The sequence below is a fragment of the Halichoerus grypus genome, chromosome 2 (genome assembly GCF_964656455.1).
Source record: "Halichoerus grypus chromosome 2, mHalGry1.hap1.1, whole genome shotgun sequence".
Classification (NCBI taxonomy): domain Eukaryota; kingdom Metazoa; phylum Chordata; class Mammalia; order Carnivora; family Phocidae; genus Halichoerus; species Halichoerus grypus.
This window is the reverse complement of record NC_135713.1, coordinates 60,990,723-61,015,148: the sequence shown is the minus strand read 5'-3', so window position 1 is coordinate 61,015,148 and position 24,426 is coordinate 60,990,723. Positions and strand designations below refer to the sequence as shown.

The 24,426-nt window shown below is 51.2% G+C and overlaps 1 protein-coding gene across 1 annotated transcript in view; it reads right to left on the bottom strand.

Moving 5' to 3' along the window:
- The window catches only part of ERGIC1 (endoplasmic reticulum-golgi intermediate compartment 1), a 103,200-nt gene that overhangs the window by 64,327 nt on the left and 14,447 nt on the right, over positions 1–24,426 (bottom strand). The gene's annotated exons all lie outside the window — the stretch shown is intronic.

The window sequence follows — 24,426 nt, the reverse complement described above, 5'->3', positions numbered from 1 at the left end:
ACCCTTTGGGCCAAGCCCCACTTAGTACACTTGACCTACCCTATCCCACTGAATCCTCCCTACCACCCATGAGATGCCATCAACAAATGTGTAAACCGAGGCTCAGAGAGGCTGAGCCACTTGCCTATGTTCACACAACCAGCGAGAGGCAGAGTCAGGCTAGAACCCTGGTCAGCCTGACCCAGAGGCTGACCCTCACCCTGACCCTCTTTGGCCTCCCAAAAACTCTGCACTAGGCCCTGAGGCCCTTGGCTGTCCACGCTCAGCATTGCCCTCCTGTGCCTGCACGGAGTCTGGCACCCACAGCGGGCTGTGGGCACTTGGTAAGCGAGTAAAGGAGGAAGGGTCCCATGGAGCTTTGGAACTGTGGTGTGGTGTCACCCTCAGGCCCTGGCAGAGCACCGCTGAATGGGGCCCCCCCCCCCCACGCTGCAAGAGCTCGATGCGCTCACGCTCTCACAGAAAGAGGAAAGGCCTGGTATCGGAGCCTCAGGACGTCAGGCAGCTGGGGCTTGGCTGGGAGTCAGGCTTCCCACTGTCAAGGCCACCAGGAACACAGGCCAGGGGACAGCAAGGGCCCCAAAGTGTTTCCAAATCACTGGAAACAGGACGCAGCCGCCAGCCCCACACCAGGACACAACATCATCCTGAGAGTGGAAGCTATAAATGGAAATGTATTCTTAGAGGGGCAGAACATGAGTGGGGGTTTTTCAGAAATGACCCATCATCGGATAAAAATACAGACGGCATTTAAATGCTGAGCAGCACGAGCTATTCCGGGGACTGGGTTCTCATCCCTGCGGCTCCCAGCCAGGGCACGGCCTTCAACAGAGATTTAAAAGGAAGAAACCACTGGGGCCAGTGGTTTTAAGTTTTGGAGCAGAATATTTGGGAGAAAGATGTCTGTGGAAGGTGCCCTCTTTGGGGAGAGCCCAAATGTCACTTGACCTCTATCTGCACCTGCCCATAATTCAGTTTTACTCTGCACTATGAGACTACCTTTTGGACAACATTCTCAGCTACCTTAAGAAGTGAGGGCTGAGTTCTGGCGAGGCCTGGGGATAAAAGCCCTTAGATAGGATCAAGATTTTAAGAGGTTGGCAGGTCAAAGAAAGCAGAATGAAGAAAAACCTGGAGGTGGATCTGATGTCATGGAAAGGGGAAAGAGAGAATTAATATTAAGTAAGCCAGCCTCTGTGCTCGTGACAGCTCATTGAATCCCCAAGACTCTCCAAGATACCAAAACGAGATTCAGCCCTTTTTTTTTACAGAAAAGGAAACTAAGGCTCAGAAAAGACTGTGTAGAGTCGGTGACTCTCGGGCTGAGACCCTGAGCCTAAAAAGACAAGCAGAAATGAGGCTGAGAAAAAGGGCAGAAGGGTGTGTCTCAGGGAGAGCAACAGCTCCTGCTAAGGTTCGTCGCTCCAGAAGCCCAAAGTCACTCAACTGGCATGTGGTGAAGCTGGGACGTGTACCCACACGAAGGTACTGTGCCAGGCTGGGAAGCAGCGGTGTGCTTTAGAAAGCGAGGCCTGGCTCACAAATTAAAAGATGAAATTTTTCAGACAATCCCATGGAAAAATACATGAGGAAAGGGGTCAAAGTGCCCTCCTTGATGACCATTTTCATTTGGGCACATCTCCGTACTTTTCAGTTGTTTCATAATAAACAAGTTATAAATTAAAAAATAAAGACAGATAGGGTCTTTAGGAGAACTGTCCCTATCTGTACATTACCTGCCCTCCCTCCCTCCCACCCACCTCATGGCCCCACCAACACTCTGTTCCAGAGAGGCCATTCTGTCCCAGCTCCGTTCATTTACATGCACTGTGCCCTCTGTTTGCATCACCTCTTCTCTCTCCTCCTCCACCAGCTCATTCTTTCTGTCATGATTGAGTACCTATTGTATACCAAACACTTCCAGGTGCTAGGAATACAACAGTGGTCAGACACAAAACTGCCTGCCTTTGCCTAGCTTACATCCTAGTAGAAGAGACAAATAATAAATGAACTAATATGTCAATGCCGATATTATGAAGAAAAATAAACCAAGCTAGGAGACAAAGTATAATATAAGTGCTGTTTTAGATGGGGTGGGGGGATGGCTATCAGAGAAGCACCATCTAACAAAGTGACATGCAAATGAAGATCTGAATGAAGTGAGATAGCAGCCACGTGGATATCCAGAGAAGAACAATCCAGGCAGAACTGAGAGCAAGTGCAAAGGCCCTGAGGCAGGAAGCATATTTGGCAGGCTCCTGGAACAGTAAGGAGGCTGACATAGCTGGAGTGGGAGGAGACGTCAGAGGACCCAGTAATTCTTTCTTTCTTTTTTTTTTATTTTTAAAGATTTTATTTGACAGAGAGAGACACTGCGAGAGAAGGAACACAAGCAGGGGGAGCGGGAGAGGGAGAAGCAGGCTTCCCGCCGAGCAGGGAGCCCGATGCGGGACTCGTTCCCAGGACCCTGAGATCATGACCTGAGCCGAAGGCAGAAGCTTAACAATTGAGCCACCCAGGCGTCCCAACCCAGTAATTCTTTAAAACTCAGCTCACACATCCCTTTCTTCGAGAATCCATCTCTAATTATCCCCAGGCTGGCTGAGGCACCACCTTCTGGGCTGCCCACAGCCCCTGAGCTTCACTCTGTCATCATAAGGCACATGGTGTGTTGTTACTACACATGTGTGAACTGTAATCATGAATGAACGGCGCAACCCACTCCATCTCATTAATACTATTTGTGTTTTCCCCTAGAAGTTGTGAACTTGCCCAGGGCAGGAACTGGCCTTACGCATCTTGGGTTCCCTAGCACCTGGCACTGCACTCTTAAGTAGGGAGCATGCATCATCTTTAAGTAACAAGAGGCCCACTGGGCCACAGAAGACTGGGTCTTTCGCAGGCAAAGAGCTCACCTGAGATGTGCAGGTGAGTACCCTTTGAAAGCCATGGGCTTCCTAACCACCCACCAGCAATGAGACTTCAGAGGGGAGGCCTACAGTGACAGAGGGAAGGAGGGGAAGGAGATCTCCTCCCCACCCCATACTGTCAACATCTGCCTCATCCCTGCTTTCCTCAACAGTCCACAGCTTATCTAAGCCTTTGCTTTAAGGAAAGCCCACATGGGAAAATAAAAATATAAAACCACTAGGGAGTGACTATTCATAGATAGAAAATACCCTTTCCCTCTGAAAAAGATTCTAGGAAACATCAAGTTTCCCAAATGACTTAGTGGGCCCAGGCACGGATCACCTACTGCTCACATCACCAAATGAGAGACAACCAGGCATCATGCATCTCTGTAGGAAGTACACTCCGAGGTAGAAAAATGCCTACTGGGGCACCTGGGTGGTTCAGTTGGTAAGCGTCTGCCTTCGGCTCAGGTCATGATCCCAGGGTCCGGGGATAGAGCCCCGCATTGGGCTCCCTGTTCCATGGAAAGCCTGCTTCTCCCTCTCCCACTCCCCCTGCTTGTGTTCCCTCTCTTGCTGTGTCTCTCTCTGTCAAATAAATAAATAAAATCTTAAAAAAAAAAGAAAAAAAATGCCTACTAAGGCGAGGTAGATACTAAAAATGAGAGAAGTCGGCTGGCTGGGGCCTGTGGCAAATTGAAGGGGCCAAAGCCCAGCTTAAGGGAGCAGACACCGGAAACTAATATTACACTGTATGTTAACTAACTGGAATTTAAATAACAACTTGAAACTATAAAAAATTAAATAAAATTAAAAAAATAAAGGGAGCACAAAGCCCCCAGCTTGGCCCTTGGCTGAAACAAGGAGCCCTGGAATGGCCAAAAATCAGGAAAAAAAAAAACAAAAAAACAGGAATCTTGGGTCCTATGTGAAATCACTAATTTAAAAATGATGGCAATGAGTTTTTTTGTTTTTTTTTTTTTTAAATAAAACAATAATACTTCTGTGGCTCCGATTTGGCCTGGGGACAATCAAATTTGTGAGCTTGGGCTTAAATGTTGAGTTTTTTAAATCAGAATAGGCAGTACAACTATGAAGACAGGAGAGGGCAAAGAGATCTAAATGTTCTAGCGCTAGAAAGGAACTGAGATCACGGAGTCCCCGTTTGGCCAAGAAGGTTCGTCTCTGGGATCAATTCCAGGCTGCCCAGCTATGAAGGCTGAGAAGGATTAGCAGTGTCTGCCAAGGCAATGGGGACACTAGTGACAAGCTTCCTGGGTATTTGGCAAGGCTAATTTAGTCCAGATCCATTTTAAAGGCAGAAAAACTGAGGTCACATGTGGGAACTATGTGTGCGTCCCAGCAGAGCTATTCCCACCACACCCAGATGCCCCCAAAATCTTTAGGCTTTTGGAACGGTTATCTACCAAAGACTCATCTTAGAGACAAGTCATCTTTAAACTGACAAAGCAAATCAATAAGAAAATTAGATTTTTACAGTGATTCATTTTGCCCATGGTTTCCTAGGGACGGAAAATTTCTAAACCACGAAGGGGGTCTGAGCCCTGACAGAACCACGTGAGGATGCTGTGCGTGGCACGCACACTGTCCTGGTCAAGGGTCTTGAGCTGGCCGAGGGGCCTGGCACCGGAGGGAGCCTGGGCCCACTGGAGGGCCACAGCCTGCCTTCAGCTCTCCTCCCTCCCACTCAGTGTGAGTCAGGGCTCTTGACTTCAGTGTGCTGGCGGCAGAGTCTTCAGTTTTACTTGGCTCCTGAGCAAAATGTACTTTTCCAAAGGCCATTGATTCAACTCAGCCTGAATTTTGCAATGCCTGGCAACCGCCAGGCCAGCCTCCTCTGAGCACATGCTGTCCCAGGGAATGGGACCAAAGAATGTGGTTATCACCTCCCCTTACCTTCTCCTTCCTTCTCCCCAAATGGGAGCATCAGTCCATCCCCTGGCAGAGTCCACGGGCATGCCTGACATCCCTCTGGCCTCCCTTGGTTACCCAATTGCACCATTCCCTCCCTCTGGCTCCCCACGCCATGCATGCTCCTGGATTCAATGTCAAACCCACCTGACAGCAGGCCTGGACGAACACCTGGAAAAGACTAGCCCGCAGATAATCTAGCCAGGGCAGCCCCCACGTCCTGCACGGCCACACACTTCCCCGTTACATCCCTGCTGGGGCATGTGGGAAGAACGCAGGTCAAGGGGCAGGCTGGTGGCAGCCCAAGCAGTAACGAGTACCTTGTGTACCTGTCTGCTTTTTAAAAATAGACTGTTATTTACAGCAGTTTTAGACTTCACCAGCAAAGCTGAGTGGAAGGTAGAGATTTCCCATACAACCCCTGCTCCCCACACACGCAGGCTCCCCCAGAACCAGCATCTCCCCCCACCCCCAGAGCAGGACACTTGTTACGCTGGATGAACCTGCAGTGACACATCATTATCGCCCAGAGTCCACAGTCTAGCCTCCATCAGGGGTCACTCTTGGTGTGGTGCTGTTGTACAGAACATGGGATTGGACACATGTATAATGACATTTTTATAGTTTACGTGGATAATGACATCATTACAGTTTCATACCGACTAGTTTCACTGCCCTGAAAATCCTGTTTTCTGCCTATTCTTTCCTCCCCCCTTGGCAATGATCTCTTTACTCTCTCCAGAATGTGTTTACCTTTTCCAGAATGTCCTATGGTTGGAGTTATACAGTAGGCAGCCTTTTCAGATTGGCTTCTTTCACTTAGTAATATGCATTTAAGGTTCCTCTGTGGCTTCTCATGGCTTAGTAGTTCAGCTCTTTCCAGCACCGAGCAAATCTCAGTGTCTGGATGTCAAAGTGTACCTGGTTTTTCAAACCCCAAGGTGTGGATCGGCAGGGCGAGGGGCACAACTGTCTCATGCACTAGCTGCATGCCTTTGGACAAACTTTTCTCTGAACTCCCAGTGTTTGTCATTTGTGAACTGGGGATAGAAATGCCGATAACCTCATGGAGTGAGGATTGCATGTGGAAGCGCATGCTGGGCGCTGATTACAGTTCACAGCACGGAGCAAGCATGTGACAGACGTTAGCTGCAATTGTCACCATCACAGGCACTGTGGCTGTCACTAGCATTCATGGGCTTACTCCTGCCTTCTCTGCAGAGCAGCACGGAACGAAGTGGAGACAGCCTGGGCTTTGGGCTCACAAAGACAACCTGGGCTGGAGTTCAAATCCTGACTGTGCTCAGGCAACTGGCTAGACCTCTCTGTGCCTCAGTTTACTCATCTGTAAAGTGGGGCTGGGGTGGGGATTACACCCCCCTCCTAGGGTGAGGAGACCAGTAAGTGGAATGCAGAAAGAGCCCTTGGAACCAAAGAGGCACCCACAAAAGCTTAGCTCCCAGCTATGACGGAGAGGTCCTCAGCGTTTCCTATGAACGGCCCTGCTGAGCGCACCATGCAGGCAAGGTAAACAGTGGGTGTATTTGAGGATGGGGTTGAAAACTTGCTGGTTAGTACCAGGGCCAGGAAGCGTGTCTACAAAGCCAAATGAGTGTGAGCAAAAACGAGTGCTGTCCTCCCTAGCCAGTCCCCAGGGGATGTCAACCCGGAGCGGCCCAAGAGCTCCTCTGCAGCCGACTAAGGCCTGGCTAGCCGTCTCCTGAGTGTCAGATGACAGCAGAGGGCTGCAACACAGAGGCAGGGACCAAGGGCAGCTGCGGTTGTGGAACTAGGGACACAGGGAAAAGTTACAGGACACCACCAATCACACAGCTCAAATGTGCCCACCATCGAGTTCCACAGAACTGCTGGGCCTGAATAGGAACTCGGGTGTTCTCCCACGACACCATCTTGGCCTTTCACCCAAACAGGACCCGCCAACCTGGGAGGCCCCCTGCCCCACCTGTACCCAGAATGGACGGTGGTGTGTCACACCCTGCCATTCAGTGCCAGTGACCCCAGGAGGGTGGCACTGTCAGGATCCCCACTTTCCAGATGAGGAAGGTTAAGGCGGTCCAAGGTGGCATTGCGAGGGAGCCCTGGAGCTGGGACTCCAACTTTTGACTTTCAGATCCCCCACAGCTGGGCGTCAAGCCTGGAGTTGGCAGACACTCCACTCAAAGGCCTCCCTGTGGATGGTTTTCCACCCCTCTGCATCGGCATTGGGGCCCACTCACTCATTCAGCATCTGTCCCACGGATATCACTAGCATTGAGTCTGTTCTGGATGCTGGGCTAGGTCCCTGAGATACAACATGTGCCAAACAAAGGTAGTCCCTGCCTGCCTGGAGCTAAAGTCAAGAAAACCTCCATAACAGATGTGTAGTCAGAGAAGGTGAGCGGCCAGAAGGAATGGCTTGCACGCTTTCTGCCTTCTGAGGAATTGAGGCTGGCGAGTATATAGGTCATGGTGGGTCTGGAGAGGGCCTTTCTGGCTGGGAGTCCCAGCTCTGCCACTTGCTAGCTGTAGCCTTGGGGAAGTTACTTCAATGCCAGGTGCCTCAGTTTCCCAGTCTGTCAAACAGTGCCCATCTCACTGGGTTGCTCTGAGAGAGTCCATGTGTTAGAACGTGGGAAGTGCTTACTTGGCATGGTGCCTGGCCCCATGAATGAGTGCTCACCACCCTACCCGTCACTGGCTGGAGGGTGTGGGATACAGAGCACCACAAGCATTTTCTTCTCCTCAAAGGAGAACCTTGTTCTCCCCAACAAGTCCCTCTGAGAACTGCCTTGGCAGGGGTGGCACCAGTGGGCCCAGAAAATCAGGTCAGAAAGAGGGGCACGCAAGCTCCCCATAGGTCCAAGATGAGACAGACACAGGGGCCTCAGGGACCCCCAGGTGAGAGCTGCTTCACACAGGTGGGAGTGTCTTCCCTGCACACCCACCTCCCACCCCCCAGACTTCCAACCCCTTTGCTCTCTTCCTGCTTCTCCCCAACTGGCCTTTCCTTCTGGACTCCGCTCCAACTCTCTGGACCCCAGTAGCACAGAGCTGAGGTTCCCAATTCCAGAAAGACCTGGAACACTAGAAGAATAAGTTTAGTCTGGGCTCAGTAATAAAAAAAAAAAAAAGCACAAACACACACAAATTAAGGATCCATTAAGAATTCATACACAGGCAATAAAAATCTAACACACACAGGAAGGATCAATAGCATACTCAGGAGAGCAGTTATATTGGGATGGCTGTCGGGATGCATCAAAGATGGAAATCTGAAGAGAAAAGGAATATGGGGGCCTAAGTTTGTTTCTTACAGTGGCGGGGGGGGGGTGGTGGATTAATCTCTATGCTATATGTCTAAAATATTCTATGAAGAATTTTTAAGAAGCTTAAAAGTACCAAAAAGTAATTAGACACTACAAAACAGAAAAGAATGAATTGAAGATACATGCCAAGTGGGTAAGTCCTACAGACGTCACGCTGAATGAAAGTAGACGCCCACACATCACATATAATTCCATTTACGTGCCATGAGGAAGAGGCAAAACTAACCAGTGATGAGGGAAGTCAGAAGAAGGGCCCCCTCTTGGTGGGGGGAGTACTGACTCAGAAGGGGCACAAGGGAGCCTTCTGAGGTACTGGGAAGGTTCTGGGTCCTGGTCTGGGGGTAGTCCTGTGGCCGTGTGTACACAAAGAGCCATCAAACCGTATGCTCAAGATGAGAGCATTTTACAGTGAGCTATGCTATACCTCAACTTAAAAATTAATTAAAGATTTTAAAAGAAAAAATATCTAACCATTGGCCAGGTTTCCAAACCTTTTGCACTGGCTCAGGATAATAGTCAAGAGGCTGTTTTTGAATTTCTTTCTCTAACAGCTTGACATCTGATTCCCTCATTGTGTATCTATTGGCATCTCCTCTGGGAACAATCTCGAGCGAGGTGTAATGGCAGATACACAGGGGAAGGGTTCCATGTCCCAGACACATGCACAAATGTCAGGCTGACCGAGAGGCGAATCCTGGCTCTGCCCTTACTTGCGGTGTGCCCTGGGCTAGGTGATGCCCTCTCTGAGATCTGGTGACCTAAGGTGCAAAATGCGGTCAAGATTAAAGACGACAGTGTTCACCACTGTGCCTCACACATATCAGGTGACCCCTCCCCCATAATGGGACCCATGAGTACGGTTCATGCTTTAACCATCTAGAGCAATGTTTTACCACCTGTATGTTACGGCTGATTTGTGTGTTGAAAAATCAATTTAGTGGATTGCAGCCAGCATTAAAAAAAATTAGATTACAACAGAATAGAAACTACCTGTTTGCATTGCCTATAATAAAAGGAAGCGTTGTTCTATTGAGTTCCTATACATTATACACTGGGCTGCAATACACAATGCAGTTCTTACAGAGGGTGAATGTCAAAAGCACTTAAAAGCCCTGTTCCACTGAACGCTACACAGCCCCGTGACAAGGCAGGTACCAGCTCGGGGCAACAAAGCCCAGTTCTTAGAATTGTGCAGGAACAATAGTGCACTTGGAGAATAATTCCACTACCTCCAGGAAGCCACATTTCTTTTTTTAAGGTTCCAAGTGCCCCGAAGTTGAGGGGAGATCGGGTACAGCTGCCTAGAGGAAGCAGCTTCGGGCCTATGACTTACACAGTCAGGCCTGAGCGACTGGGCTTGGAGAAAGGGGTGGGCCAGGCCCCAGGAGGCCTGACAATGTGGCCGGCTGTGCCCCTCGGCAAGGAGCCAGGTGGCTCTGGGGCAGCTTCACAGCGGTCCTGAATAAGACGGTTCTAGGTGGAACCCAGACTGGGGTTGTGACAAACAGCAGGAATCCCCTGGAGAGGGAGTTACTCCTATTCCACTTCTCTTTCAAGTCTCTTGGATGAGTTTATTTTTTTTATTTTTTAAAGATTTTATTTATTTATTTATTTGAGAGAAAGAGAGAGCACAAGCAGGGGGAACGGCAGGCAGAGGGAGAAGCAGGCTTCCAGCTGAGCAGGGAGCCCCATGTGGGGCTCGATCCCAGGACCCTGGGATCACGATCTGAGCCGAAGGCAGACACTTAACCGACTGAGCCACCCAGGTGCCCCTCTTGAACAAGTTTAGAAGTCTCATTTAGGTAGGTCTTTTAACACCTAATAATCTCACTTTTTGATAAAGAGAAGAGCAGGCCTTGGAACCTTCTATCAGCAATGGCCGTGATGTAGAACTTTCTTGACACTGCTTTGGATTTTATGGATACCTTGGATTCACAGTGGGTGACACTGGTTTTCCATTTCACAGGGATGAGGTAACATATTTTTTAAAAAACTCTCTATTCAAGTTTTTTACAGTAGGTCCATTTTAAAAAAAAGTTTATAAAGTTTATAATAGTAAAGGCAAAGGTAGATATGGCAAAGAGTGTAAAAGTGGCCCAGGAGTAGTTGCGGTTTGGCAAACGCTGCTAAGGACTCCCTGAACCTGAGGCCAGGGAGTCCCACCTCAGCTCTGCACATCCTGACAGCAGTGAGTGTCATCAAAGGACATGCTCCCTGCTAAGAGGTGACGGAGCTCAAGAGGGGAGAAATGGACCCGTTTTAGGAAGGGCATTCTCAAGGCCACCGGCCAACCAACCGTGGAGAGTTCTTCGTGGAAACATGGAACCAGGATTTTACCATTGCCAGGTGTGCTTTCAAACTCCCGTCACCATCAACGGGTCTTTCCGCAAACACGCACTCGCTTGTGTGGTCCTGACGCCACAGTGAAGCCTCCGCTTACGTTTGCCTCTCCTGCACTTCACCCTTCCCCTTCAGCTCATGCCATCCTTCTAAGCTTTTCATTTCCAGATCATTTCAATCTCACAGAGGAGTGGCACAAATAGTGCAGAAAGTTCCCTCTGTACACCCTTCACCCAGCTTCCCCCAATGGGAACACCTTCCAGAACCCTAGAACACCACAGAAAAATTCTCAAAACAGGAAATGAACTTTGGAACAAGACTCTCGAGTACATCGCAAACCATCAGGATTTCACCCATTTTTCTGGCCTCGGATCCAATCCAGGGCCCCACGCTGCACCTAGCTGCTGTGTCCTCCGCGGCCTGCTCCACTGTGTGGCAGCTGCAGGTCCTCCCTCATCAGTCACAACTGTGACACTTCTGAAGAGTGTGTCAGGGATTTTGTAGAACCTCTCTCAAATGAGGTTTGTCTGATGTTCTCCGGTGCTTTCAGCCAGGCTGTGCATTTCTGGGAAGAATCCCACCACGATGCAGCCCTTGCCAGTGTACCGCGTCAGGGCGCGTGATGTCCATGTCTTATGACCAGCCATGTTGGGCTTGAGCACTTCGCTAAGGTGGGATCTGCGAGGGGTCCCTGCTGTAAGGAACTGTGTTCCCCTTTGTGATTACTAAATATTTGGGGGAAATACGCTGAGCCTATCTAAATATTTTATTTCTGCTTAAGCTTTTACCCACTAATTTTAGCACGCAGATTTTAACTGTACCAATTATTGCCATGGTGTTCCTTTCTTTTTTTTTTTTTTAAATGTATTTTGAGAGAGAGCACATGAGCAGGGGGAGGGACAGAGGGAAAGGGAGAGAGAGAATCTTCAGCAGACTCTACACTCAGTGTGGAGCCCAACGAGAGGTTTGATCCCACAACTATGAGATCATGACCTGAGCCGAAATCAAGAATCAGACGCTTACCCACCCAGGCACCCCATATTACCATGGTGTTTTAATGGTGATTTTCAAATTCTGTCATTCTTTCTACATTCATTAATTGGAATACCTGTGCCTTTTTTTTTTTTTTTTTTTTGGTTTTAAAAATACAAGTCCTCGGCAGAAAATTTACAAACTTTCTAGTGGCCAAGCTGGCCTTGAGATAAACCATCTCTTCCTACATATCTGCTGATGAACAGTCCACTGCACCCTAACACCTTTCCTATTTTTTTCTCTTTTCTTCTTTCCTTCCCTCACCTCATCCTGCCTTACCCATCACCTTGATTTTAAGAGCTGCTGAGCACCAGGCTAGCCCAGCAGTGCCAAAACAGCTCTGCTGTGTACACTGAGTTTAAACTAGGCTGGTAATTCACACCTGGGCCTAACACTTGCTCTGTGTATCAATCCTAAGAAACTATTACGTGCCAGGCACTAAATATACTCTCATCTTTACACCAACTTTAGTACGTCAGTAGGATGCTTCCCATTTTACAGATCAGTAGGCCGAGGCTGATTCATTTAGCCAACAACTATTTAGGGTTCACAGTGCCAGCCTCCACTACTGGTGCTGGGGACATGGGGGTGAACACGATAGGCAAGGCCTGTGCATTGAGGAACTTACATTTCCATGGAGAGGACAGACACATTTTTTGAACAGCAAAAAGGGGATGTGATTGTTTTGAAGTGTGCCAAGAACAACGAAGAAGCACCCACAATGATCCAATAGAATGTGACAGGGGACACTTCCAGCCGAGTGGTTAGGGCAGGTCCCTCCAAGCAGAGACCTGAAGGGGAGGGAAGGAGCACACCATGCCGACAGCCTGGGAAGGGCACTCCAAGCAAAGGCTCTGAGGTGGAAGGTGAAGTCAACTTGGTTAAGGAGCCACAGTGGCCACCAGGGCTTGAAGCACAGGGAGGGGAAGGTGGCCTAGGATGAGGTCATCAGGGGTGGGGGTGGGGGATGGATCACACAGGGCCCTGCAGGCTGGGGAGAGGACTCTGGACTGTTCTCCACGGTGGATCTGAAGCACAGTACTGAGTGCCCAGGAGGGCGGACCAGGTTTCACCCAGAGTGACCCCGGTGGTCAACAACAGAGCCAGGCTCCAGCCGAGGCTGGCCTAGTCCACGTCCGCCCCAGCCAGGCCCCTTCCTCCTCCACACAGCACCGGCCCAGGCCCTTGGGCCGAGCTCCAAACACCGTGGGACTCAGGGTCTGGCTTTGGAATATGTTTTTGTGCTCACAAAGAAACACAGGTGTGGCTAATGCCCTGGACTTCTTCCTCACACGAGATCACTCTGCATCTCCTGCTCCGGAAAGACCGGAGGCTGGGACCCATGCTTGGCAACCAGCCCAAGGCCTGCTCCCCCCGAGGCGCCTGCAGGCCTCGATTCTGCCACACACACCTCAGAGCACCCCTTCCCAGTACTGAGATCTGCATGCGCTCCTTCCACTTCTTCACCTAGCAAGCTCACGGTCACACCGTATGGTGCTGTAGTGAAGGGCACAGACTTGGGAGCCAGAGTGCCTGGGTTCAAATCCTGGCTCTGCCACTGGCCGGGTGACCCTGGGCAAGTGAGCTCCTGAGGGCTGCGCAGGGGCGGCTGTGAGGATGGAATGAGTTCATCGGCTCGAGAAGGCAGAGTGGCGTGGGTGCCCTGAGAATGCTGCTCCGGCGTTGCTTATCACCCTGATCACACACCCCCACCCCCGCCCTCCTCTGCCCCCACTCCCCCCACCCCACCCACCGTGGGAGGATTGAGCCTTATATACTCGGGAGCTCACGGGCTCACCTGTCCCTCCCCTCCCTAGCTTGGGGCCTGGCACTGAATAAACGCTGTTTGTTGAAAGAATGAATAAATAACGAACAAACATGTATGAGTATGGGATGGGTAAATATACGTCAAAGGTAAGATTAAAAGCTTATAATTATTCAGGACAAATACTTTCAACAAGTGCCTCTGGCAGAGTCGTGTGATTAAGACAAGGCCTGTAGGCATGGTGGGGGGGGGGGGGGGAAGCAACAGAGATAACCCGGCCAACATATAATCAAGAACCCCAAAGAACAGACTTTGGAATTTGGAGGTAGAGAAACCTGGCTTCCCCATCCTGGAGCCACCACCTACTGGCTGTGCTGTGGCCTCGGCAAGGCCACCCTGGACAGATGGGCAGGCTGCCCCCCGCACAGGTCACCTGACTGGGGCAGACAGCAAGGGCCGGACACGAGTCCCCACTCAGCTGAAGGAGGTGTGGGGGCTGCACAGGGCTCCCGGAACCCCGAAGAAGGGAAGTTTTCTAAGCGGTTCCCACAGAGGTAGCAGAGAAGTGACCCAAAGCTCTGAGCAGCCCCGACCAGCTCCCTGAGCCTCAGTTCTAGCCCGCAAAGTGGGGCCAATGACCGCAGCTACGCCTCTCCTACGGGCGGGCGGATGGTGCTGTTGGCACCACGATACTTAACTTTCACCCCTTTTATGCCCGGCGCTTACAGCAATGCCTGGCACAGGGTAGGCACTCGGTGCATCTGCCCAGTGAATTACTGGGGTAGCGTCGTCAACAGGCACCTCCCCTGGCCTTCCCCGACAGGCAGCCTGTAAGTCAGGTCCTGCTGTGGGCTCAGAGGCAGGCGGGACCTTGAACTGTAGTAAACTCTCACACCCTTCAGTCTAGGAGAAAACAGAAAACAGAAAGGGCATGGGGTGGGGGTGGTAATTTGGGGCCAGAATGCAGCCTTTTTCAGTCAGCTGGAAAAAGCGATAAGGAGGCATCCGTGGGAACCATGGGAATTGGGGGTGGGGGAGGAACGGGCCCCATTCACACAGAGCACGAAGGTTATGGCCCCGGCGGAATGCGGGCTGGGTGTGGGGCTGGGCCTGGGAGCAAAGTTCCTGAATGACCGGCTGGCCGGGCAGGGGCCTCAGTCCCCTCTTGGGAACCTGAACAGCCAAGAGCAGTGTTTCATCAAAACAGGAAAAATCATAGAGGAAAAATGCACATGTAAGGGGACTGGTATTTACAGGGAACAGCCTTGCCTCCACCCAAGGTCTGAAAGGATGGACTGGGGGAGGGGACACCGGGGGGGGGCACGCAGCGGGGCAGAGCCCTCCCCAGGAAGGCCGCCTGCTGTGCACCTGGGCCAGAGGGATCCTGGAAGTCTGAAGGGGAGCCTGGACCAGGTGGTGTATGAAGGAGGCAACGTGAACCTCAGCAGTCACGCCCTCATAGCATGTTCCTCCAACCACAGGCCTCGTGGGCTACCTACAGAGCTTCCGACTGGGCGTGACCCATCCACAGAGCTTCAGGATCACAGGGGGCTCGCCCTGCTGTTACCTACAGGGCAGGGGAGCTCGGACTTTGGCTCAAAACACAATGGGCTAGGTAGGAGCCTCAGGATGTGGGGCAGGTCCCTCACAAATGCTTAACCCTGTTTTCTTTCTTTGGACAGCAGGGCACTCCCACCCCTGTCTGCAGAGCGCTGGGAAGGTTAGCTGAGATTATGAACTTGGACCTGCTGGGTACGCCAGAAGGCTCTAAATAAAAAGCCTTTTCCTGGGTTCACGGGAGCGGCCAACCTTATAATCCTCGTGGACACGTGGTAGCCGGCGATTCATCAAAGGCTCCTCCGTCCTCCCCCAAGCTTCTGGGACACACAACCCTGGTGTCTGTAACTTTCCTGCATATCAACACAAGGATTCTGGCCTTGAGGACCCCAGCTGAGTGGCTCCTCCAATGGGAGATTCAAGAAGGCCCCGGGCTGTGTGATGGTACAGAGCACCACCCCCCTCACCTGAACGCTGCAGAAGGACCTTAACCGGCTCCGCTCCTCCCCTTCAGTCCAGGGTGAGCTTTTCACGAAGATCTTAAACTCCTTCATAGGCCAAAGGTGCCTTAGAATAAAGGATAGATTCCTAACCATGCCCTACGAGGCCCTCATGGCCTGCCTCAGCTGACACCTCCAGCCCAGCTCTCCTCGGCCCTACTTCCACCTGCCACAGCATCCTCTCTGCCTCCAGCCTGTGCCCAGGCTGCGCCTTTCACCTGGGCCTCCCTCCCTTTCAACCCTAAGCATCTTTCAAAGAGCCACTCAGTCACTGCAGTGAGGCTTCCTTGATCCCTAGAAGACTCAGGTCCTAGAGCCCTCTGTGTTCTCCTACGCAGCCCTCATATCAGCTGAGAACTACAAATTTAATTGGGTGTTTGACTTCACCGTTGAAACCAAAGACTCCATGATGGCAGGGGCTACATCCCTCTTGTTCACCACTGGACCCCTAGTGCTGAGTGCAATGACCAGCATGAATATGTGCAAATAAACGAGAGAATGAATGAATAAATGAATCGTCAAACAAACAGCCTTGGGGGATGAAAAGTGAAAAGGGAAGTAAAGCCGGAAGCAGATGGGGAGACCTAGATTTGATTATTCCTACTCTAGGAACTCTAGTGGAAGGTGGAAGACAAGAACATGGGGAGGAAGCCGAGTCATGTGTAAGAGAGCACGGTTGCCTTGGGTGCTGGGGGTACACAGGACCCCAGGAGGAGGGGGTCATTGACCTGGGGGCCATGGAGGAGCACTTGCTGACAATTCACGTCCGTGATCTCATTCTGCCTCACGCAATACTGAGGTGGGGTGCTATTATTAGCCCATTGTTACAGATGAGGAAACTGAGTCCCAGGGGGATGAAGGACCCGCCTGAGGTCCCACAGCTGAGAGGGGGTGGGGCCAGGGAAGTGACTGTTCACACAAGGCAGTGAGTTCTAGATGTAAGCGGGAAAAGTCTCTTACGCAGGGCATCTCTGCAAAAAAGTGAAACAAATTTATTAGCATCTCCCTGAAACTGCTGGAACAGAAATGCTTACACTTGTAGTAAGTCAGCGTGGTAAGCGAGAATGAATTGGATTGTTCCAGGCTTATCAACAGAGAACCTACTCTAGCCAAGTCCAATGCCAAACGTCTCACCTGCATCAGCCCCTGTGATCCTCAGAATGGCCCCATGAAGCTGGCACTAGCATTGGGCCCATTTTGCAGATGAAGACATGAAGCTGAAAGAAGTTCCTGTTACTCCTACTTTAAAATGTCTAAAACATCGAGAGTATTCTCTTCTCTATATTATTTTAATGAACTTCAAATACGTCAACATGTTCTTAATATCTACGAGTGGCCTTGGGGCCCCAGTGCTATTTTCCAAAAAGCTTTTCAACTCCCCGACTGTGAATTCCCTGCAGTGGGGTTTTCAGGGGCCCCAACCCTTGGCCACAATTCCAATGCTGCCTGTATGCCTGCAGTGTGCTTTAGGCATTTCGTACGCATGAATTCATCTCAGGTTGGCCTCCATGAGAGTGTGAATAATGAGCAGTCATCCCATCAGAGAGAACACTCACTCGACATCCCTGGGAAATATACAAACCCATGCCAATAGGCTTTCAGTTCCCCTTCATCCATGCCCTAGGGAGTTCTTACATTCACTTGATCCCTTTTTTTGTCCTAAACACTGCCCTTCCTCAAGAACCTGCTATGGCTCCCCACTGCCTGATGCAAAAATGTGCAGACCCTGGGCCAGGTCCACAAACTGTTGTTACCCCCACTCTTTCTGACACCACTCTCCCTGCCTCCCAATCTGTTATCAGGCTGCAGAGCCCCTCGGCTAGAATGCCATCCCTTGCCCTTCACTGATCGACCCTGGCTCATCTTTCAAGTGTCCCTCCTCCAGGAAGCCCCCAAATTCACTCCCCACTTGTGCATGTTCTGCCATCTGCTTCTTTTCTGGTCAAGCATTATCACCTACGTGGCCTCCACTCCTCTCCAGCCTGTGTGTGAACAGACCCCACCTTCCCAACAGGACTCCGCTTCTTACGAGCAGCGCTCAGTTCCGCCCGCCTGGGCTAGCACTCCAGTCTTGTCTGAGCCTCTCCAGTCTGGCTGCTAACCCAGCTTCACCATCAGTCCAGCCAGCCTCACAGAAACGACACACAGCCCACCCCCAGGGACACGGTGGCGGGGGGAGGTCACTGATAAGGCACCTGCCTTTTCTCCGGCCTCAAGTACCGTCAAGTTGCCTCCTGCCAACAGGCCACGAACTAAGTCACAGGTCCATTGTCCTTTTTTTTAATTGAATAGGATGTGACTTACAATTTAATAAGTGACATTTGATTAGTTGAAGGTCAACATTTTCCAAACATCAAGTCCATGTGGAAAATATGAATCAAAGCAGCTTCTTGGCAGAGAGACTAAACACCACAAGAACCAGCAGAGGCTTGCCTGGCCCTGCCGGGCCGCACCGTACCCCACCTCTACAGCACAGCCCTGCAGGCTGCCACACCACGAATCGAACTTGGCTCCCCTGCTCAAACCCGTCCTCACTGCGCTGAGGGTCAAGGGCACTCTCATCATGCCCCAGATGCATTCTCTGGTTCGCTGTGTGCTGACACTTCACTCCTGCCCCTGCCTCTGCGCAGGACTGGACCCCTCGTCCTAGCATCCACCTGGCTCTGCTCATCACTAAGGTCTCAGGGGTGACACCGTGGGGAGGCCCTCCTCCAGCCCTGCAAAAAGTTCGATCAGAATCCCCAGAGTTCCCTGGACGTTCTCGCTCAGAAAACTCTTGCTCATTTAATTGTCCATCTTCCCCATTGGAACGGAAGCTCCATGAGAGCAGGTACCACGTCGGTGGCGTTTAGCTTCAAACCCCAGCTCCAGCACAGAGGGGGGCACACAGCAGGTGCTCAACAGATAACAACAGTTCATGAATGAGTGAACAAAGGAGCAAACAAGGTGCTAGCGGGGACGGAGACCATCTCACCGGAAGTGCTGGGCGGAACAGCTGGCCCAGCCAAGCTGCCAGCCAAGGGGCGTGGGGGCCTATCCAGGGACATGTTCCCTGGATCCAGATCAGGTACAAGAGGCAGGTGAGTGTGCTTCCTCTCCTGTCCCCACTGCCCTCCTGGAAACCAGCAACCCCATCCCTGCCCAGCCCACTGGTGTTCAGAGAACACCACTCAGCGGACAGCGTCGGGGAGTAGGGTGACCTGTAACACTCGATGCATTATACATACAGATAGCATTTTCGTTTCTTTCTTTTCTTCCTTCCTTTCTTTTTTTTTTTTAAGATTTATTTATTTATTTGAGAGAGACAGTATCCAAGCAGACTCTTGCTGAGCGCAGAGCCCAACATGGGGCTGGATCTCATGACCCCATGAGATCAGGACCGGAGCCAAAACCAAGAGTCAGACGCTCAACCGGCTGAGCCACCCAGGCGCCCCTTTTGTTTCTTAAACTGCTTTTGTAACAAATCTCATATGGAATAATAACAACAAATGTGTATTCACTGGACCCTAAGAGTGCTACACGCCTGCTTCTAGAATTTTCACATTACTAGAAGTTCACTATTGCTCTCCCCACCTCACAGCTGAGGAAATTGAATCAATCCCAGAAAGGTGCCATGATTGGCCAGACTGAGCAAACAACAGGGCCAGAGCCTGAAGTTCCTGCTTGGGGTTCCACTCTCCTGATCATTACAGTGCTCCCAGAGAGGGTGTTTAAAATACAGAGGCCAGGGCCCTGATGCCCCACATCACAAACTCCAGGTGGGGCCATGGGAATCTGCATTTGAACCAGCAAATTGCCCTTAGCCAGCCAGGCAGACTGTAACCCCCTGGGCCTCAATTTTCCCATCTGTGAAATGGGCAACTCCTTCCCTACAGGGCTGCTATGGGGGACCAAGTGAGGGAAATGCTTCGAGTGTGTTCTAAAGCCAGCGGAGAGGTCCCTGGCAGGAGGTTCCCCTGAAGAAGCAGCAGATCCAGGAGTCACTCACAAGTCACTGACCTTTGTGGGTCCAGCTCACTTGCTAGACATTCCTACATATCATAGCTCCTGTGCAATATCTTTCCCTCAACAAGAGCTCATGGCAAACCAGTTAAGCCTGGTGAGAGGGCAGACACCAAGTCCACATCCCATGTCCCCACACTTGGGAGCCCTACACTGTGACACCAGCTGGGGCAATGATGACTACCCCTGGGCCTTCGGCAAAGACGTGAACACATTTTCACACACGTACACACTCACACACATGCTACACTCACACACACATATAAGTACACACAGGTGCTTTTCTGACAAACAGGGGTGGCTCTCCCCAGAGCTCCTCTCCGTTGGCCAAACCCGCGTACCCTCTCTTCTCTGGGCTGCCAATATGCTCATGTAAAGATTCCAAAATGGCAGTTCCAACGCTGCCACCCACAGGGCCAGAGGCCGATGTGGTAGCCTGTATCAGGTTCAAATACCTATGCAAACTCAAAAATAATCCCAGCCATATGTACTGGGCCCTTCCAATGGCAGGGTGCCATGCTGGGCAACTTCCCATCATTATGTCATTGAAGTGCTCCTGTCCCCCAGGAAGAAGGTCCCGCCCCTATCCCCACGGATGATGTGGGTAAGGCGCTGAGAAATCAGAGAGCCTGCAAGTAGCAGAGCTGTCATTCAAACACAGCTGGGATTCGAACTCTGCTCACTTACTATTCGACACATTTTTTTAGTGTGCCCAGTACTGTCCTAGGCCTAGGGGACCCAGCAGTGACCAAGGCAGAGCAAGGCACCGGCAGCCTGGTGGGAGACTCAGAGACCAAGCTCTTAATCCTGGTCTCTGCTGTATCCCAAAGGCCACCGGCTCCTTCCAAGGGAGACCTCCCTGCCTGGGTCCTTGGTGTCCACTGTGGGCATGAGGCCCACAGGAAGACCCTGTGAGGTGGTAGGTGACATTGGCCAGCAGAAACCAGGTCCTGCAAGCTAATCTACCGACACAGGGTACCTGGGCAGAATGCACCAGCGTTTTGAAAAATTAAAAGCTACCTCTGGGCCTCACTCTCCTCCACTCTACTCCTTCCCCATGGAGTGTCCTTAATAGAATCTTTAAGCATTCTGTTCAAAATGGAGTCATGAGACATGCAGAACTGCCCCCCTCCAGCAATGATGACAATACACCTGATTCTTTGGCAATTTTCTTCTAGCAGGAATAGACTCAATTATACTAGTCTCTGTTTGGGATTTCCAGACACAGGCTGATCTCTCCAAGAACATTTCCAGACCATCTCTTAAAGAAGATGTTAGACAAATCTCCTATTTGGGGATGGGATTATTCTACTGACATGTAGAATGCTTACCATGTGTCAGGGCACACATATGAACAACCCACTATTCTCATTTTGCAAATGAGGAAAGTGAGGCACAGAGAGGTTTAGTAACTTGCCCAAAGTCACAGAGCTGGCAAATGGAACACTTGAGCCCAGGCAGTCTTTGACAGGAATCTGGACTCCTAACCTCCATTAGGTCAAACCAACTTGGCTTCTTTACAAGAGTGTCTTCACATTTCAGAGAGGTTCGCAGGATGCCTGAAGCCCCTAACCCAACTCACCTCCCTGCCTGGCCCATGCACCTCCCCACCCGCTTATGGTCCCAGGGCTCTGCCCAGCCCAGCTCAGCCTGTGGCCTGTTTCCTCTCAGACCTGCCTGTGCCCAGAAGCTGGCCTATTAAGAACTAGGATGCAGGTCTTATAAATGAAGGGGAGACAGCTGGGGACCAGGCAACAGGGAGTGGGGGAGCATGTGGCCACTCCTTAGTGATAGCTACGTCTGCCACCTGGCCAGGGAGCCCAGAGGGCCCCATTTGTCAGGAGGCAATGGTAATCGATTTTTATGTGAAATCTAACTTGAAAGTGCTGGCATTTAATTCAATTTGCTTAAAAGAATGTGAGGATGAAATAATATCTGTGATGGAGCAGAATTCAACCCCCAGTGCTACCGGTTTAGTCTCTGCGTTAACAGATCAAGCCTGTCAGGAAGTTTCATAAATAGGGGAAGGAAAGTAGAGGGGCCATGATGCAGAACTGGGACCTCCTCTGCTCCAGGAGCTGTGCGAGGTTCTCTCCTTAACTCGACTCAGCAACCCTAGGGTTGGTGGTGGTGGCGGGTGGGGGGCGGGGGGGGGTGTGTGTCAGGATTCATGTCCCCATTTGTAGACCAGAAAACCAACGCAGAGAGGTGAGGTGAGCTGGCCAAGGACGCAGCACGGGTGGATGCGCCAGGACCCAAAGCCCAGCTGTCCCAGGTGCAGCATGCAACAGCAGCTCTAGAAGACGCCTGGGTCCTGGGTGGCTGACTCGTCATGCTCCAGTGAGTGCGGGGCAGGCGGCGGCCAGTACGGCCCCAACCAACTGCAAGGGGCCTGACCCAGGGCGCGGTGGAGATGGGTGGGTGAACCCTCTCATAGCTCCTTTGACTCAGGGTTAGCTCAGCTCTGACAAACCACCTGGCTTTGAGTGTGACCCAGTTTTATAGCTTGAGCAACCAAAGCGGAGTTGGGGAAAGTCAGGCAGGTCTGAGAGCGAAACCAGCCCCCTACCACCTGGCTTGCGGGGTGAACTTGGGTGGAACCCCTCAGCTCTCAGAACCTCAGGTCCCCCCCCTCCCCAGCTCCAAAAACTAGTGGCTGGCTCCATCCACCTTGAGGCCCTCCCAGCTCCCATATTTATGGGTTCTAATTAGCCCAGAACCTTAACACGCACCAACACTGGGGCACATCGCTCTACCTCAATTGCCTCCACCTGCAAAATGGGGAAGTAAAAGCCCCCACCGCATGGGTTCGTTGTGAGAAGTGAGTAAGATGACATATTTGCAGCATGTAGCACTGGGCCCAATGCCCAGGCGACGCTCAATAAACATTTACTTCCACTATCACCCCCACCCCCCAACTGTCTAGCACCTGCAACTTCTCACTTCCCTCCTTCCAGAAATATCTGACTGCAGAGAACAGCTTCAGGTCTAGTTCTCTGTACCAGGGACACAGAGGGGTCAAAACCCACAGCTCTGTCATTGGGAAGGATCTGAGCACCTAACTAGCACTCCCCAAGCAAGATGCAAATGCCTCCCTCAACAAACTAAACAAGGATGGGGTTTGAGTTCAGGAAAGCCGTGCGCCTGAGGTCCCTTTCCAGCTGCACGAACCCTCTGAACCTCAGTGTCCTCATCTACAGAGAAAACAATCATCCCCAGACCACACTTCATCTCCTAAGGGCTTTCTAAACTCTTAAGTCCCACAGAACACTTTCATGATCATTGTTAATTAAGTTAATTCAGATTTGTGCTCAGCTCTAGGATTACATTTGAATCATAACGGTAAAGACTTCAGACCTCAGGCTTTTGCCAGCCTACCTGACCCTAAGAATCACTGAGGACACTCTGAAAATGTAGAATCCTAGGCCCATTCTGGACCAGACAGAGCCGTGGGGCGGTGGGTGAATGTGGTGGGACACAGGGCCCACGTGATTAGAGAAACCTGCCCATTCCAGATTGAACAGAATTGCTCAACTGAAACTGAAAAATGAGCAAGCTGAGCTTCCAAGGTCAGGTATCTAACAGAAAGCATCACTTTCTGGAGGTCAGAAAGTCGTGAGTTTAGGGGCTGGCTCTGTTACTTTGCTAGTTGTATGAATTTGGGACCAGCCCTCAACCGCTCTGAGCCTATTTGTTCAAAATAGGAACAATTAGGCCTAACCCTTAGGCTGGGGTGAGCGTGGAATGTGAGGTGTCCTCTCCTTCCCAACTTCCCGACATCAGATTCTGGGGGCTATTGTGCCATTTCAAGCAAGTGAAGTCAGTGAGGATGGGGGCGGGTACCCAGTGGCGTCCCATTTGGACAGGCAGCCAGCCGCCCATTCCCACTTTGGGCAGGGCCTGAGTAATGTCTGATTTCCCAAGTCCTCAGGACAAAGTCAGTAGGAAACATTTTCCATTTCTCACTGCTAGAGAAATAAATCCTTTCAGATGTACTTACACCCTTGGGAGAAAACTAGAAACATTTCCAAACACAGAGATACGGCAACAAAGCACCTAATCTCGGTGGAGTTGGAGCTCTCTGCCAGGTGCTGGGGGGAGGGGGGTCTCCCCTTGTTTGGGGTTCTGAGCTGCTTCGTGGAAGGTGTGAGGCGAGGAGAGCATGGGTCCCGCATCCCCAGGCTGGGGATCTGACTCTAGCTGGACTGGCCCCTTCCTCTCTGTCTCTCGCCGTCCTTCATCTGATAAATATTTTCTGAGCACCTGCTGTGTGCTGACACTGGTCTCAGCACCAGGACCCAGTGATGGGCAAACAGATTTGGTCCCTGCTCTCAGGAGCTGAGACTCCATCGCACAGAATGTTAAATGGCAAAGGCCACACCGCAGTTGTGCTGAGTGATCTGAAGGCCGTGCCCAGGTCTGATAAAAAGGTTCATTCAGCCAGGGAAGGGGTGAGGGGAGACCCAAATCAGACTGAAGAGGCAGTCTGGGAGGATCTTTTTGGAGGAAGAGTACCAGATGGCCGTGCTGATCCAGTTATTTCCTCTGCCACAAACTCTTTACCACCCCATCCACTTTTCCTGCCTTCTCAGTCCGTACTACAATGAAAAATAACCTTTTACGCCATTGTTTGCTCACCATTGTCAGCCCATATTTATCCCCCACTAGCCTGGAAGCATCATGAAGGTAAAGACAAAGTCAGTCTTGTTTTCCCTGGAATCCTCCCCAGTAAATCTTTTTTTTTTTTTTTTTAAGAATTTTTATTTATTTATTTGACACAGAGAGAGAGCACAAGCAGGGGGAGCGGCAGAGGGAGAAGCAGGCTTCCGGCTGAGCAGGGAGCCCGATGCGGGGCTCCATCCCAGGACCCTGGGACCATGACCTGAGCCGAAGGCAGTCACTTAACCGACTGAGCCACCCAGGCGCCCCCTCCCCAATAAATCTTTAAATGAATGGTGAATGAATGAATGAATGAATGAACAAACCCCACTTCCCTGGGCCTCCACCTCCTCACCTCCACTATGGGAATAACAATACCTTTTGGCCAGCTGCCTGGGACT